The sequence below is a fragment of the Dipteris shenzhenensis genome, chromosome 28 (genome assembly GCF_047967505.1).
Source record: "Dipteris shenzhenensis isolate YYH24624 ecotype China chromosome 28, Dip_SZ_1.0, whole genome shotgun sequence".
NCBI classification, from domain to species: Eukaryota; Viridiplantae; Streptophyta; class Polypodiopsida; order Gleicheniales; family Dipteridaceae; genus Dipteris; species Dipteris shenzhenensis.
Window position 1 is genome coordinate 20,238,033 of NC_141623.1, and position 18,843 is coordinate 20,256,875.

Here is an 18,843-nt window from a genome sequence, read left to right on the forward strand (position 1 = left end):
ATAGAAAATACAAATTAAAAAATTACATAAACATAAAAAAATTAAATAGAATTAAATAAAAATTAAACAATTTCCTAAAAAATAAAAAAGTGAGGGGGGGTAATGTGGGAATATAAGGGAGCCAAGGTTTTAAAAAGGGGGTAAGGGGTAAGATGTGCGCGCGCGTGCGCGTGTGTGTGTGGCACTTTGCCTCAGCCAGCATTGTTTAGTCCGTGTCTAATGACTCGTCACCTCATAGTATATGGTTCTCCCCGTTTTATTGCCTGTGTATGTGCAGCGTATTAAAACAAATATTCTAAGCTAATGTCGAACCATGTTCCTTGTAGGTCGACATCTATTATTTTACCATCTCTGATATGTCAATCGTATTGTGGCGCTTTGTAAACCTTATTTTGTCATCCCTTATCGTGCATATCGAGATATTCTAGAGCAAAAAGTACTCTGTTAGTTTCTCCTAACCACATGCAACACTTCCCAGCATTACATTGTTAAACACGTAGATCCTTCACCGATGGTGTTGTCGCCTCTTCTGAACTCGTCGTGAAGGGCGACTGGTTACCTCAAGGTATAGACTTGTGCTTCATTCACAATCTAGAGCTGTGAGCATCAAGCTTTTTTCTTTACGTGATCTAAGTACTAAAGAGATTTCAAACAGTGTATCGGCAATCCTCGTGACTCAGAAAAATATGAAAGGGTAAGGCGGTCTAATGAGCTCATACCCTCCTCATACCATACTACTTCTACGTGGAGGCGAAGCGATATTCTTCCCGGATAATTGGAAGGTGCTACCTCGTTACTAGTCTACTACTTGGTATTTCATACACTCCACTAAAACAATAGTGTAGAAAATCGCTTTTTCTCTAGGTCTTCATGGGGCACATTCTGCCCTCAACCATCACAGAGATAGCCAGCACCAAGATCTCTACGGTCGGCCCTCAACCGGGTCCAACATGCATCGGGGGAGCTCCATACGTGGAGTATACAACTATCTGTCGCTCGTTCTACCGCATTCCAACATAATAATACTATCTCTATACTCCAGCTTTTGCACAACTTTGAGAACGCGTCTATCCTGAGCGTGCTTCTAACACTAGGTAGCATAGAGCTACCTGCAGGCTCAAAGTGGCCGTCCCTGGGCGTATTCGCTCCTCAGGGTCCTTGTTTTTGGAGAAGGTTTTTCGGTTCCACTACAATCTGCTTATAATGAAACTCCACTCTTCATGCAGGAAAAACACGACGTATAATCTCTCTCCTACCCGCGTACCCTCCTGTAGGACCTGAGGGAGGTCCATGGTCTATTCTTTGTCTGAAGTACCTTTCCTGCCTTATGCCTTGTTGTGCGAGTTCAGCATGTCAGATAGGGTCACTGTCGGGTTTGCTCAGGAATAGTAGCTTGTTTGCTCACGCTTCCTGCTTTTCTTCAAGGCTTCGGGTAGAGTGTTGATGTTCCTTGGGTCTCACAGTGGTGAGACTCCCTTGGATACCCCAATTGTGGGTCTCGAGGAGGTCCAGTACCTCTCAAAAAATGTGCTAGTTACTACTATTAATTGCAGTGAGCCGTTGCTCGTCTACCTTATCCAGTACTCCCGTGATCTGAGTGCGATTCCTTTAGTGGATCCCTATACATCTTTTGTTCCCTATACATCTTCTAGTCCGAACAGTGGAGCCCTCAGTTATTGCTCTGTTCTATCTTTTAGATCATAAGAATCTCCAATGTTCCGCGTATACTTCTCCATACCTCTGTTTATCCAATGGATAATTGTAGGGGTCTTTAAATTTGGACTCCTCCGTCCCCATAATAACCCCCTCTTTCATCCAATTAAAAAAAAAAAAAACAGTCTTCTATTACCTTGGTGCTCCATCTCTTATCCAATGGTATCTCTAGTCTTAGCCTTAGTTTTCTTAGAAAATTGGGTTATTGGGAATATATACTACCTATAAGCCTTCCCTTAATATTCTAAAAATCCAAAAATTCTGTATTTTTGGTTCCTTATCTAATCAAATATGGTGATATTGTTTCCTTCCGAATATAGTGAGACTTGGTATGTTTGACTTATATAAAACATTACGTCTTTGATTTTCATTGATCTCGTGAGCCCTATATTGTAAAATAATATCCCATAAAGGTCAAGACTTTATCTATTCCCTCTCGTCTATTTACACCCTTATCAAAGGGTAGGAATGTGTGTGTGTGTGTGTGTGTGTATGTGTGTATGTGTGCGCGCGCGCGTGTGTGTGTGTGTGTGAGTGAGAGTGCAATTTACACTATGCTCAACACCTCCAAATCACTTTCTTAGAACTTTTCTTTATTTAGGATGTTGGTGATATGTGAACATATTTCCCTCTGCATTGATAGACAGAAGGTTAGAAAAACTGGTCTAGTTTGTGCCTTTTTACTCCTTTCTAGTGTTGAAATAAAATATATTTTTTGTATGTCAGGCACCAAACCCCAATGAGCACATTTCTTTTAATCACGTTATTTTACTCTGTTGGGCTTCTATTCTTCATTCATATGGTTTGTGAGTTGACATAATCTTGTATAAGGATGATAGATTACATTTAGGGATGATTTAGTTGTCTAGATTCTACCTCTGTGCTCTATTTCTTCATTGAAATAAAAATTGTTTAAGAAAGTGATTTGGCCTATTAGGCATGTGTCTTGGACCCTCCAAATCACTTTCTTAAGCACTTTTCTTGATTTGGGACGTTGATATTCTGTTAACATGTTTCCCTCTGCATCTGTAGATTCCTAGTGAGACTAAGTCCTAACTAAGTTGTCTAATTTTTGTTTATCTACTCTTTTTCAATGTTGAAATAAAATGTGCTTCTTGTTGTGGCCCCAAACCCCAATGAGCACATTTCTTTTAATATAGGTTTTTAATTCCTGTTGGGCTTCTCTTCTTCATCCAGATAGTTTGTGAGCTAACATAACCTTGTATAAAGATGATATATTTGTATATAGTGATGCTTGTAACTATCTCGATTGTGCCTCTGTGCTCTATTTCACTATTGTAACCAAGAAGTGCTTAAGAAAGTGATTTTGTCTATTGGCTCACACCAAACCCTCAAAATCTTTCTCAAGAAATTTTTTAATTTGTGTCTTGTTTGCAACCTAGGAGGTAGTCTTGTTTGTGGCAAGGACAAAGTCAACAACAGCTAGGAAGGTTCGTGAGGGGCCCTATATTGCCTAGGCTATCACATAAAAGGGTCCCAGTCTTAGAGCTTCTCATCAAAGGAAAGGAAAGTTTATGCATATCCTCCATCAGTACAAAGTAAGGAGGTTTTCACAAAAGGTTAATGTACTTAGGGATATTAGAAAGTCACAAAAGGCTATGGGATTAGCCATTACAAAGGATCCTTTTCAAAGGCTTGTGAGGGAGATTTATAATGATTGGAAGTTAGGATATGGATGGTAGAGCACTATATTGTGTAGCCTCTAAGAGGCACTTGAGCACAAGGGACAAAGGTATTAAAAATATTGAGGTAACACACAATATGTAACATATGGAAACTGCATTTAGGTCCTTGATCTTTTTCAAAGATGACATTGTCAGATTTAAAATCTTGTCAAGATCTAAAAGGGATCATTTCATTTATTATTTGCAATTGTTTATCTATAAAGTATTGTTGATTTTCTCTTATTTTATGAAGTTATTCTAATTTTTAAAATTTTCCCAATGTTACATTGGTCCTCTTGTGATTGGTGGAAAGGAATCCCAAAATGAGCTCCCTTTTTTGCTAATGTGGCCACCAACTTCTTGAATTAGTTGAGCCAACAACTCAAAGGGGGTGACGAAGGAAGGTCCAAGAAATCCTCACCTATTTTTGAGACGAGATAATGTGAGGTGTGGCATCTACATGAGTAACCATCCCACCAAAAAGTGTCCCCCACCTTCGGGCTAGGCCAACACCCTATTATGGCCATTGTACTCGATTGGGAACCATGAGAACTCCCAATGTTGCTAACTAAAGGTTATCCCCTAGCCAATGTACCAACAAAGGTTGCCCATGATTTTGCCCAAACCACCAAACCTATCCAATCAAGGACAATTGACCATTGAAGGAGCCCCTCCTACCAACCAAGGGCAATATCGGACTCAAAACCTTTTGTTGCCTCTACCAATCCTAGGTCCTCAACTCCCATCACCTTGGATAACCCATATGAATCAAGTGATAATTTAGGAGCTGCCTAGTGGGTGGGAGGAACCAAAGCACGCTCTCTTAGGAAGTGACTGTAAGAAAACAATACAACGTCTGTGCTCAACAGATAACAGGATCTCGTATGCAGGAGAGAAAAGCAGATAGTATGGAGAATCAAAAAATTTGATTACTGTAAAACTGATACAATAGATGGCGCTGCCTCCCAGCCGTGTGCTCCTATGTGAGAAGCTTCGATGGCGTGCTGGAAACAGTAGAGGATGGAGGCTAGATGCTAAGGAATCATGGTTGCTATAGCCAGTGATGATGATGGGCTTCACGAGCTTGCTCTTATATAGCCACCACTCGTGGTCGGTTAGACTCAATTGGGTGACCAACCCAGTCTGCCCAAAACGGCCGATTGGGAGTCGGTCCTGAAATAGGCCACCGACCACACGATAAAACCGATGCGCAAAATAGAGCAACTGACCTACGATCACCATTCGGCCCACAACCATCTGGGATCATCTGGGGCTCCAAACGGGCCCCGCAACCTGAGAGTGGGCTACCCCGAGAAATGCTCCGTCTACCCTTAGTGCGGTCAGTCATGGGCATAGCCCAACCCAAGTACACAAATCATATAGGTGTGGTTAAGGTTGGAAGAGGATCTCATAGAGTGATCATTTAGAGTAGGTCCAATGAGGACATAGCCACTATATCCACTTCATCCTCTTCTATACATACCCCTTTAGTCCAGAATTAAATCAACCATCTTCCTAGGGGTAGGTACAAGGGAGGTGTTAAATTATAAGAAACTCCCAGCCCCAAGGGCCAAGGAGAATACCCATACCTCATTATTGAGAAACAACACCTCATTGAGGCACAGCAGCTGCTGGTATGATATTGCCAAGAAAAAATTGATCAATGGCTCAAGCCCAGCAAGGGCCTAGGTATGATCGATTTGAACTAACATGACTTCAGTAGATCCCTTAAGGCCTCTCCCATACTTGAAAAAGTGGAAGAGAAAGGAGCAAGTGGCTCATCAATGGTTCATTCTCTCCTAAGGCATAAAATGTTTGAGGAGGACCCCACATGGCACCAAGCCATAGAATAGGACAACATTTCAAATCAACATTTTTCAAGCTTGCCTACCGCATATGGTTTGTGGTTATGGATTTCCATGACCAATCGGAAGGTTACAACATTATATTGGTAAGACCCTTCATGTGCACTACAGGATTGTAGTCCTCAAACCGAATATATTTATGCAAGGACAAGCAGATCATGAGGGTTGACCTTAAAACTTGGGAATGCCCATAGAGTAGGGAGTTGCTTCTATGTAATGCCCATAGGCACGATTGATAAACAAGTCATTCTAAGCATAGACTTGTGCTTTTGCATCAACTATTTGGTAAACTAGTGTGGAAGGATGGTGACCCTAACCAGTGGTGGACAAACCTCAGTGGTACCTTTATGGCATAAAGATCAAAATGAGAAGCCCACCCCAATAGTTATAGCAATCCCCTTGCCCTTGACTCCCCATGCACCTAAAAGATTTGCTACTTGCACCTCATCAAAGCCTTCACGCCACAGCCAAGGCAACGCCACGAACTAGACAAGCTTGGAGGAAAACAGACCAGGAGCAATATGCACCGGCCAAACCAAAAGGCAGGGTCTCACCCCAAAGAAAGGAAAAGAGCCCGTCATGCATGACCCTGGTGCCAACACAAATCCCACTATGTTTTAAAGACATTACTACATGCTTAGGGTACTACGAGGGAAATCAATGCATATGGCTACCAAATCCCCATGCTTATACCCCATCATGAATATCACTTCTATAAGGGTGGACTCTGCGCCAACTCATCCATAGCAGCTAGTATGGTAGCCCAAGACACAAGGGCTAACCAATACTTGGGTACCAAAGGCACCTCTTGTAGTACCACAAGAACCTCGGGTAGTGCCACAAGAACCCACTACAAGGGTAACCCATGCCTCGACATCGACACCCATTCAGTGATTTAATCTTATCAATCTTCATCAACGGATCCCAAGCAGGGAACAAATCAACAAGCTCTCACATCCTTTGAACCCACCAACACCACAAGAACTTATCCCTAATAACGAAGTAGTATCACAAGAACTATTGGTGTCCAAGATCTACAACAATTGCTATTCCTAAAATAGAACGGAGTGACCAAAGTTGCCATCGACACACTCAAGGGATCAACCACACAACCCTCACCCAAGGCAACATCTCGACCTACAAATCCCTTCTCATCCTAGTTGGCAACAAGGTGTGTTGACTTGTTATTGTCTTAAAGGATTTCCCATTTTAAAGAACACTCAATTGGCTCCACTTGTATAGCCTTAGGTGAGTGTCTAGGTTAGGCAATATGGGTCCATTCCACATGCACTAGGTGAATATGGTCTTCACAATCCACACACAGTCCATGTACCACACCCCGCCCACAAATTCTAGACAGAAGAGTTGGAATCATAATTCTTTCCCCACACACCCACATACATTAATGTTTCCAGGGTGCACTTTTTCTTCATGGTGACCCTATCAGCAACACTTCAATTGTCAAATTAGGCTAAGATAGATCCCTCCACTGGGTCTCCAAATATCAAGAAATGTCCAAAATTTTCCAAAAAATGCTAAAAAAGGGCTACTAGAAAACATATTGCATTAAGGCTAACCCAGCACACGTTGGGTTAGCAATTCAAATCACACGGGGTTAACAATCCAACATGCGTTGTGTTTATAGCCGAATGTCATGTAGGGATGCAAAGTTAGCGCACAACGGGTTAACATTCTAGCACACAAGTGAGTTACTATTCCAATGCACTTCGGGTTACCATTCTTGTGCATGGTGGACTACCAATTCAACGCACAGCAAGTTACCAAATGAAGTGCATGGCAGGATACCTAATTCACGTGCTACATTAATTTCCTATAAAAAGGGACCCCCTAGGTTAAAATTTGTTGCGTTAGCAATTGTAGCCAGGCATTGCCAAAAATTCTCTAGAATTTCCCACATCCTCCAAAACTAATTCCCAGCCCTCCCAACGTACAAAACTCAAAGCAAGTTTTATTTCTTTAAAATGCCACATAACCAACTCTCCATTACAATTAAACACTTTCATTCCTTACACTACACGCTCAGGTGTTAGCCTCAACAACAGGTCATATTCCATCATTATTTTGCAAGTATTTCTCTTAATACGGTTCGGAAATACTTGGTTAGACATACAAAGGTCCTTGTTCCAATAGTCACACAGATCAAAAAATAATTGGATCATTTCCCTGATATTCCAAAAGTGTTAGACTCTGGGTTGTACCTCCCTCTTATTGCAAAATTTTGCAATTCTAGTTCAAGCTATTGTTTTTTAGCCTGTGCTTGCATTCCTAAATCCATCGATGCCAATCCTCTAAACTCCTATCTTGCAACTATTTCAATTTCTTGAAGGCCTTTTTAGGATCCTCTACAATATCTCTTGCCATGCCTCAATAGATAACTCCACATCTACCCCATAGTATTTTTTACAATTGTTTCACACATTTAGTTTCATTGCGCAAATGCGCACACACACACATTCATGAATGTGTGTGTGTGCGCGTACGCGTGCATGTGCATGCATCATGTGCACATAGATTTGTGCACATGCATGTGTGTGTGTGTGCACATGCACGTGCACACGCGCATGCACATGCACGCTCCTCTCTTGTCATTTTTTTGTTTCAACTCTTCTTTTTTATCTTCTTTGGCATCTTATTTTTGCTCAACATTTTGGTCTATTTTACTTAGTTCAGATGCAAAAAGGTTACCTTGGATGGATTCTTGTATGTTTCTCTTGCATTAGTACTATTCATTTTTGACTAGATGGGTAGCTACGAGTCAATGTCAAATGGGAACTTTTCTCCTGCCTAAATTTTAGTTAGGTGAGATTGAGTAGGTAGATCATGATTTTGGAGCTTTTTTATTTCAAAAGCAGCAAGGTTCCATAACAAATAGCACACATAAAACCAGCGCTTAGGAAATATCACATAATAATATCTCTATTGCCTTGTACATGTACATCTCTCACATGTCTTAGGCTTTACACTCGTACATTCTTAAAGGGAGATATAGAACATGGTACTTGCATGGTATAAAATGGGATCCCCATACAATCTTTTTCATTCATGCATTGACAACAAGTTTGTGAAAGTGATGAAAAAGCTAGCCAATTTTATATTCAAGTATTGTTTCTATCTAGTCTCTCTTTTGGTTCTATTCCTATGCTTTGTTATTGCCTTTCTATCGTTCTTATCAGTAGGCTAAACAATGTTGTAGTTTTTGGCCATCTCTTCATGCTTAGGGAGATGTCCCACTACCACTCACCATGTCTAACTTATGAATTTGTGTGTACTATGCTATATATTATTTTGTCTATCCTAGTGCCTCTTTTGTTGTCCTTTCCCCCTTGCTCTCTAGTTCCTTGCTATAAATGGAGATTTTAGCTTCAATTCTTTGTCACCTAGATGTCCAATTCTGCTTTGTAGGAGCTCTAAAGTGGATGCCCAGTTACAAAAAAACATGAGACTAAGTAATATCACTTTGTTCATCTAGTATGTTGTCATAACTTAGAAGACCATTGACTAAGTAACATTGCCTTGTCCATCTACTATCTTGTCATAAATTAGATGCCCATTGACTGAGGTGCTAATGCTTGTATTATATGCTATTGTATTTGTCCAAAGTGGAGAATCGGATACGCATCCTAATTGGGTAGCTTCACCTTACAAGCCTAGCTAGGTGCACTGGACCTCTATTTCAAATAGGACTAGAATGTCAAGCCCATTGCTGAAAACAGTGTGCTAGAGTCCTGAATCCCCTTAAGTTTTGAATTCCTTGGGAAATTTTGCAACCTAGCGATGAACTATAGGGAGGAGTATGTTGAGATATGGTGCCATGAGCACATAGATTAAAAGGCAAAGGTATGTGATAAGGAAAGAATTAAAGTAGCCACCCTAGGATGTGGACTACATGATGTGGAGATGTGGATTGAGGATATCCACAAGGAGAGATGTGGATGAGAGGATCCCACATGGTTTGACTATTCTAAAGGCTCTCTCTATATAAGAAGCCTATCATGTATCGTTGAGTACACATTTTGCAATAGATTGAGTGTTTGCTATCCTATGTCTCTCTTGTGGTGCTTTGATCCCCCTTGATCCCTCACTTTGACATGGTGAGTGATAAGCCGTCCATTTGAGGCATCTTCTTCACCTTGAGAGTTTTGTCTTGTAGAGCTAGTCTTCCTCTCCAATTCAGTTCAGAAAGCTCGTCATTTTAAGCTATGGAGAGAGAGATATGGTCATTTTTGTGTTGAGGCTCCTTCTATGAGATGGAGAGGTTCAGTGTGATGGATTCTCCAAGAGATATGAAAGAAGAGGACTAGGCTTCATCATAGCTCCAAGTCACAGCCTCCTTCAACACCGTTTGATCTGTAGCTCCCTCCTACATCCCAGCGCTCCCTCAACATATTCTTCTGTAGCAATGGCAACAAGGCAGCCACCTGACACGGCCCCTCATGCTTGACACAGTTTGCCATCTCCAACCGAAAGAAGCTTCCCATTGCTCCATTAAGCCCGTAGCTCCTCAGCTTCTCCTATGAGCCACCAAGCATAGGCAACGAAGCCTTCGACTGAAGCTATGCTCAGCTTCCACGATTGACTATCTCACGGGAGACCGCCTTTAGCAGCACCTTCTCCCAGCAACCTCTGATCTCTCTTCAAGGCAGATGGCATTCCCCCGTCAGCATAGCTCCTCTAGCCTCTTTCGAAAGCTCGTGGCTCTGTAGCGGCTGCGCAACAAACTGCAGTCTCCAGCCATAGCCGCTCACGACGAGCGCTCACGGACAGGCGACTCAGAGCCAACGGACTCCCATTTCCACGGTTGACTCTAGCAGCGACACCTTCTACAATGTACGCCTCTACGTTCAGCTTACCTCGTCAATCAATCTTCGCCAACACAGCCTCAAACGATGCCGCGATGCTCTCTGCATCACCATCTTCTTCAAAGTCTCTGAATTTGGGAAAAGACACGTGGCATTTTTGAAACCACCCACAGGGTTGGTTAAGTTATTTGGCTGGTTAGGTTAAGATAACGTTGGTTAACCTTAACTATGGTTAGGTTTAGTAGCCTGGGTTAATTGGACCATGGTAAAGTTTGGGTAACCTTGTGTTAACTAAGCTGGGTTAAAAGGTCACCATAGTGCCACCTAAGCACGACAACCCTTGCTAAGCACAGTATGGAATTCTGCATGTGAATCCCTGTGCCACATTAGCAAAGGCCCCCTCTTCTCCACAAAATCTTCGACAAGGCATAACTCTCAATCCAGAAAGAATTTGCACACGCTCCAAAAAGGAAAAGTCATCGTCTTTTTGAGCTCTACGTGCCTATTAGATCAAAATCATTGTTAGTAATTAGATATTGCCAGATTTGAAAGTATCTTCAACTGGTAAGACCTTTGCAATGGCAATACGCACCCCAACTGTTGAGAAGTTCACTGGGGAAGGATTCCACACGTGGTCTACACAAATGAGGTATCTCCTGATGCATCAAAAGCTTTGGAAGACTGTAAAAGAAGAAATACCCACTGCACAAAATGATGCCTGGAAGGGAAAAGATGAAGCGGCGCTATCACTCATTGGTTTGCACTTGGGTCCAAACATAATTCATCATATAGACTCCAAGGATCATGCGAAGGATGCATGGGATGAGTTGAACACAGTGTTTGGTGCAAAAGCCAAAAACCAAGAAATCCATCTTAAGATTGAATTCTATGGTATGCACATGGGCTTCAATGAATCCATGGCACAATTTGTCAACAAAATCAAAAGCATTATGACCCAACTAGAGGGCATAAATGCAAAAGTAGGAGAGAAAGATGCACTTGCAATTCTCCTTAAAAGCATGCCTGCAGAGTACAGTGCACTGACAACCACTTTGAAGAATTTGCTAGATCCAAAGTTTGAGGAATGTGTATCCTCTCTTCTTGAAAAAGAAAGAGAGTTGAAGGCATCGACATCAACATCTACACACAACAGCTATAATGAAGAACAAGCACTATTCAGTAAAACATCAACGAAGTGCTACCATTGCGGAAGGATGGGTCACTATCAAAGTGACTGTAGACTGAAGAACAAACCAAAGTGTCACCATTGCAAGAAACTGGGACACAAGGAAGAAGATTGTAGATTGAAGAACCAGCAGGTCAACTACATAGCATCGTCATCAAGCTATGAGCCAAATGGTGACATTAATGGAATGTATTGAGAAACAAAAACCTTGCCAACCTTGCCTATATTTTGTAATCAAACCTGACCACCTGAGAGTAGCTATGAAAGCACCCAGGGGAGGTATTGACATGTAAACCACACTTTACTACCTTAAGTAGCAATGTATGCACTAAGGGGAGGTGATGGAATGTAACTCACATCTGACCACCTTGCAGTAGCCAAAGGATTATGGCACCAAGGGGAGGTGTTGAGATAAGGTGCCATGAGCACATAGATTAAAAGGCAAAGGTATGTGATAAGGAAAGAATTAAAGTAGCCACCATAGGATGTGGAATACATGATGTGGAGATGTGGATTGAGGATATCCATAAGGAGAGATGTGGATGAGAGGATCCCACATGGTTTGACTATTCTAAAGGCTCTCTCTATATAAGAAGCCTATCATGTATTGTTGAGTACACATTTTGCAATAGATTGAGTGTTTGCTATCGTATGTCTCTCTTGTGGTGCTTTGATCCCCCTTGATCCCTCACTTTGACAGAGTATGCCAAGAAACTACCTCAACGAAGTTTCCCAATTGTTTGTCTACACTTTGATCAAAAGAGGCATAGCGTTGGTCCATTTGCATGAATTTCTTTAGCAGAAAAAAGGGGGTTGATTTTCAAGAAGCAAAAATATGCTATAATTGCCCTCTTGACTAGATGAGAAATATGATCTTGACAATCAAAGGAAAACTTGTTTTCCATGGAAATGCTCACGAAAAAGTGAGTCAACATGTTCTCTAGATGCCCTTGATCCAAGTCTTCTAAAACCAGTCCTCCAGTTCTAATCTATTTTTTCCTTGAACGACGAGCAAAATGATTGAAGTCTTTGAGAGACTCAAAGGTATGAGCTCTGGCCTTTTCTATCACAAGTTTGTATGTTTCCATTTCCAAGAAAAGGATATGAATACTAACATTTGCATAACATCTTCTTGTGACACGTGGCTACAATTTTTGGAGTGAATGTATTAGGCCTTACAAAACACTATGGTGTAGGAACCTTTGAGATAGAGGGGAGTTGAAGGAATCCCAATCCCAAGGTGTAGTGGGGAGCATAGAAGGTATTCGATCATCTTCGGGGTAGGTTCTATCTTTATTGTATGGATGATAAGGAATCGGAAAAAGCTCTCTCCTAAGGAGGAGGGATACAAGAACTCTTCAAGCTATGGTTAAGTAGGGCAAGTGAGAAGAGAAACTATATGATTTATTGCATTGGTTGTTGTTAAAATGGATGCTATTCTTCTTTGAAAAGAGAAAACATAATCTTTGAACATGGGCATGTGGCTTAAGGACAGGCTAGCTTTTCTTTTTATAGACTAGGCTAGTCATGATTTTTTTTGCTTTATGGCTTCTAACAGTCATAAAATCCTAGAAATAAGCTTGCCCCTTTGGCACTTTTATTGTATAAAATGCTAAAGCTATTATCTATGCATGTAGGATGTTAATCCGTATGCATTTGATGATATATTTTGAACCCAATTTGCTAATATCTTACTTAATATTTGTGATTCTTGAACCACCTTGCTTCCTAGAAAGCATGCAAGTCTCACTTTCCCAACAACTTTGCATAATGAGATGAATTATCTCAAGAGGCAGCAAATGGCATCTTCTTGTTATTCATTCATTGTCCGATAATTCACACAGCTAGTCTAGTTCTAAGCTCTTACCTATATATGTTATATTTGTTTTTTTCAATTGCATATAATTAGCCTAAAAAGCACTGAAATGGAAGAAACCAACTCAGCTTAGCATTTCTTCTACCACCAGTAGTTGTCTTCATAGCATTTCTTACATCATTGAACATTTTATTTCTAAATGATTCATTTATCTTTATTGCTTGGAAGCAGCCACTCTAGACTGTCAAAAGAAGGCAAGGGAAGAGATTCTAATCTTCCATACTGGCCTTCTTGATTTGGCATGATGACCATTGGGTCATAAAAGATGGTCGCATCCTTCTTCAACTCTGATGATGTTCATATAGATAGTTTAGATGGAAAACCTACAATAGGAAGTGATGGATGATGATTTGTGTGATGGGACTCATAGTCCCATTGTCAAGGTATTCATTTCTTGACAAGGACATCTTAATCTAATGCTAGAACTGGAAGAGGAGTGGACCATGTGCTTCATTAGAGAAGAAATGCAGTTGGCAATAACAAGCCCTCCCCACTAGGACTATTTTAGACTTGATGATTGCAAAGTTAGATATAGTGATGACACAAACATCCTTTGTAGGAATTGTTGTCCCCCACGCACTCTAGATATAATGGAGACATGATGAAGGGGGTCCATCTTTTTATCCCACATATTGGAGATTAATAAGAGCTAATTGCTTTGATCGTTAGTACTTTAATAATGCGCTTGGCCATGAGGCATTGTTAGATGTATGAACATAAATTACAAATAATACAAAATAAAGTTTCATTGATTGTTAAGACCATATTTAATCATTAGCACCTCTAGGTTGATGGCTCTCTCTCTATGGTATGAATGGCAAATTGATAAGTCTTTATAATTCTTAAGTCTGTGTGGATATGTGTATATGTGTATTATGCATGAGAGAGAGAGAGAGAGAGAGAGAGAGAGAGAGAGAGAGAGAGAGAGAGAGAGAGGTCACTACGGTGGTCGATAGATGGAAAGGGGTGGCAAGTGAAAGAGAGAGAGGTTGTGCAAGTGTAGGTGAGAGGGAGGGAGGAGAGAGAGAGAGAGAGAGAGAGAGAGAGAGAGAGAGAGAGAGAGAGAGAGAGAGAGAGAGAGAGAGAGAGAGAGATTAATTTGGGATTTTTATTTAAAAAGAGATTACTCATTTTTACACTCATAACATTACACAGTTCACACTCCTAGGTAATCCTATTTTCATGGCCTTCTCTTTCATCTTCCCTAACATCCTCCCACACCCTAGAGACGCTGATTTACATGGATTTCATCCACTGATTTACATGCTTCGATAGACCACATTTTCCTCCTCTTCTATAATCCAATCCATCTCACGTCGCCCTTGAGATCTTTCCTTACTGTTGCTGATCCTTCTCTTCAAATTTTTGATAGACTTATCCATGTCCAATTTTGTCACGATTGCTACCTCACCTCACCAATGGGTCACATTATATATTTTTGGCTCTCTTGACTAGAGTAAAAACTTCAAGAAGACTCTAGGTACGGACATGGATTACGTGTATGCTATTCCCCTCAAAGTCCTTTATCTTCCCTAATTTATTTGATATAGGGAGATGTAGCCCTTGTCGTTCTCCTTGCAACTAGAAATTTAGTGATGATGTCTAATAATAGCCCAAGGGTCCTCCTACATCTACAAGTGGTGGAGCGGGTCCATTTGCATCCACATGTGGTGGAGCAGATGAGATAAGCCTAAACATAGAACCTGAGGAACATGCTCTAAAACAATCCCTAGAGCAAGCTGAGAGTTAATTCATCTTATCAACATATCCGAATTGTGAAAACTCATCCTCCACCTATTATCTAGACAAGGCAGCACCCAAGCCACACCTTGCATCAATTGATCCAATCATTATTGAGGGTGAGGAATATCTCTCCCTTAATGAAGTGTTGAAAGAAGCTGATCTTTGAGAGGATGAGGTACTATGTAGCCTCTCAAATGATGCCTATGAGGATGCCATTCACTTTGGCACTCCCATTGAAAATCATTGAAATTGCATGCTTTGATGATTCAAGCCTCACCAATTTAGAGACCATCCATCTCACACAAAAGGCGATCAAGGATGCTGGGTTAGAGTACGAGATGTCTAAGGACTAATTCTTAATTTTCCAAAGGTTTTTGTTCAAGGACAAAGCTGGAGAAGCTGGCACCTCCAATCAGCATAACCTCAAGATTGATGTCCTTTGTGATGAGGTTGAAAAGGTATGCAACTTTGCTAGCTTCGGATTTAGGATTGATCATCATATTCTTTTCATTGTTTAATTCGATTTCCCATCGTTATCCTCTATATTTTGTAGCTTCTATTTTTGCATAGAAAATCCTTGTTCTATCTTCATTACCAGGGAGTCAAAACTAGGGTTTCTCGATAGCAATCCTAATCTAAAAAATATATCTTGATTTTGAGTCCACATGCACATGTAGACATCATAGTGCATGCTATGAAAGATCAAACCAAAATGGGCCCTAGAAGCATCGAATCCTGTACGATGTGACCATGGTCTACTTTTTGCAAAAAGTAGGCCTTGGTTGCATCGTACTAGATTTCATGCTTCCAGGTTCCAGTTTGGTTTGACTTTTGATACCATGCACTATGATGTCTGCATGAGCATGAGGCTTCAACTAAAATCCAAAGGGAAATTTTCATATGGTAAGACATCGAAACCCTAATTATTTTATTTTATTAGATTTTATTATTTTCTTATGAAAAAACTTTTAATTTTCCATCACAAGGTTCTTAGAGCATAGAGGATTCATCCGATCAAAAAATAGATTTAAAAAAGGCCTGGAAGCATGGAATTCAATACTGTGGAACCAAAGCCTACCTTTTTTTAAAAGTAGGTCTTCATCACACAATACCATATTCCATGGTTTCAGGCCTTTTTTGGGTCTTGTTTTCACCAAATATATTCTCTCTATTGAGATAATGATTTGGTGCAATTTTAGCACAAGAAGATATTATGATAAAAATCTAGGGTTGAGGACTTTAATATTATATTCATCAATGGTTGATTCCAAGATATTTTGTGGCTCAATGAATACACTATGCGCAAGGGTGGAAGCAGAGGGTCTGATGGCTTCAATTGTTCACTATATTGGCAAGTGGCTCCATATATTTTGGTCTTCCATTGGCAATTTAAGCTCTTCCATAATTTACTGAAATGATTATAGCAAGCAAACTGTTCATCACCCTCTAGCATCTCCTCCTTATATAGTGTGTAACCCTCAAATCTTATGTAATTATCCATCTAGTGTAGTTTTCCTATCATGGGAACCTTGCATTTCCTATGCTATGAATGCTTTAAAAGTTTATGTATAAATATGCATACTCCCTAAAAAGTATTTTATGTACTCATTCTTGAAAGGGTGTTGCATTCAAGTAACAATCTTGTTCCTCACGATTCAAATTAAAGTACCATGTCTTCATAGCTCTTAACTTTCTCACACCTACTCTCCCTAAAAGTTGAGTACAACACATGGTAGTGCATGTTTTCCTCAACCGAGACTCCAAAATCAAGAACTGCATCCTCCTCCTTCCATAACTCGTGAATCCTTTGTCAATGTACAACCTTCCCTTTCTTAAGTTCTACGGAGGAGTAGATGCACTATGTTCATCTCTTGAAGGTGAAGGCGCATATGTGATTGAAGCAATCACAGGTGACAATGGAGCATGCATAGACCAAGTGAAAGTAGAATGAACATTGGACCTACCCTAGTAGCTTTGAAGGAGCTGCACTATGTTTTCAATCTCAATCCTTGTGAAAGACTCTAGCTCATACGAGGACACTGAAAGATCCACTCGCTTGCTAATATGTTCAAACAAGGCAATAGACATAATAATTTCTAGGTTATATAAAGAGATTAAAGGCTCTTGGGGGCTGATGAATCTTATATATATATATATATATATATATATATATATACACACACACACACAAATATATAAATATAGATACACACACACATACACACATATATATGTTCCCTAAAAATGAAGGTTTATATTATAAAGTAAAAAAGAGACAAGTTTTACATCAAAATTTCTCTACCTCTAACTAGAACTATTGGGAGAAGTAACATAAGGATTTTTTTCATGTAATTCCGAAGGAGGAGACACTGTGACCTGTTCTATTCAACACTTAGGCCTTTTACTTTAGTTATGAATCTTATATTTTGAGATGATGTAGAGGAAGATGCACTTCCAAGATTATAAGTTGAGTCTAACACCAACATCCTAAAAATCACATTAAGTGCAAAGAGGAATCGGTCAACTCACAATGAGGAAATGCCCATGTAGAAGCCTTGCATTATATAGAGACAAAGACATTCAGGGCTACCAAATGTACATGTAAATGTACATTTAGATTATTTTAGAAAATATAAATCTTGGACATGAAAAAGTTATTTATGTTGACCTGACTATGAAAAACGAGTTTTTGAGTCCATATTTGAAAATGTAGATATTATTATATTATTTTAGAAAATATAAATCTCGCACTTGAAAAAGTTATTTATGTTGACCTAATTATCTTAGACTATAAAATATAAACCCTAAACCCTAATCCGTCTATTCCCCAGAACGTAAATCTCCCTCCTTTTAACTTTGATAGCCTCTAGAATCCACCTTTATAGACAAGTTGGCAACACACCCCAAAAATTGAGTAGTGTATAAAAGTTCTTTTTTAATACTTTTTTAATCTCAATAAAAATGACCTGAATAAGTAATGTTTTGGGAAAAAAACCATTTTTATAATTTTTTCTAAAGTCCTTCATGCTATTCTGATCTTAGGGATTGGATTACCATGAAGAGGCATGCTATTTATTGTGCACCACTACACTCGCAAGGGGTCAACACAATCATCAAACATGTGTAGGTGCAAAATGATTGCCTTTTTAAACGCTTTCCTACTCTTTCGCCAATAACATTAAGTAGGTAGGTAGATCGCAAAGTGCATTTAATAAAAAAAATTTGGGGTGTTTCTTTTTCGTTTGGGCTATGGCAACACTCCACTACACTCGCAAAGAATCTGCATGAACATGAAACATGCGTACCTGCACATTGCATGCTTTTTCGAAGGGTTTCTCACTGTTGCACCAAGCACATTAAATACGAAGGTAGATTGCAAACTTTCTTTACACGTTCTTTCTTGGGGAATTACTTTTTTGCTTGGGCTACAACAATGGGCACATTGCCCAAACTTGTGTTGCAAATCACAAACCCAAACACAGCATTCAACCTCGCGTGGCCTTTCAACACAGACATCATTAGGTGTTTGCTTGGTTTGTACCCAACAACAGAGTACACGGTGATGTTGGACATTATAGAGAAACATGTGACTCATGAGGGGTTAGGTTGTTCAAAGACACCGGGTCACTACCAAATCATTGCGGAGGAAACCCAATCAACAATAGAGCACAGAAACATAATTGCCTGCAACATTCTAGCAACAACCGTGCATGCGCCCTATGTTGATCAACACTTTGCAAATTTTCCACAAGGAATTTGGTGATTGTTTCAACGTAATGATCCTTGCTGAACCTGGGCAATTGGTGCCTATCCAAGTGGGCCACACACGTGGGCAAGAAAACCTTTTGCTACGACTGGGCAAATCCACCAAACTAGCCACTATTGTCCCGCTACTCACGAAGGAGTCCAAGAGAAAGTACATCACATGGTCGCGCGATGACAAGGACAAACTCTG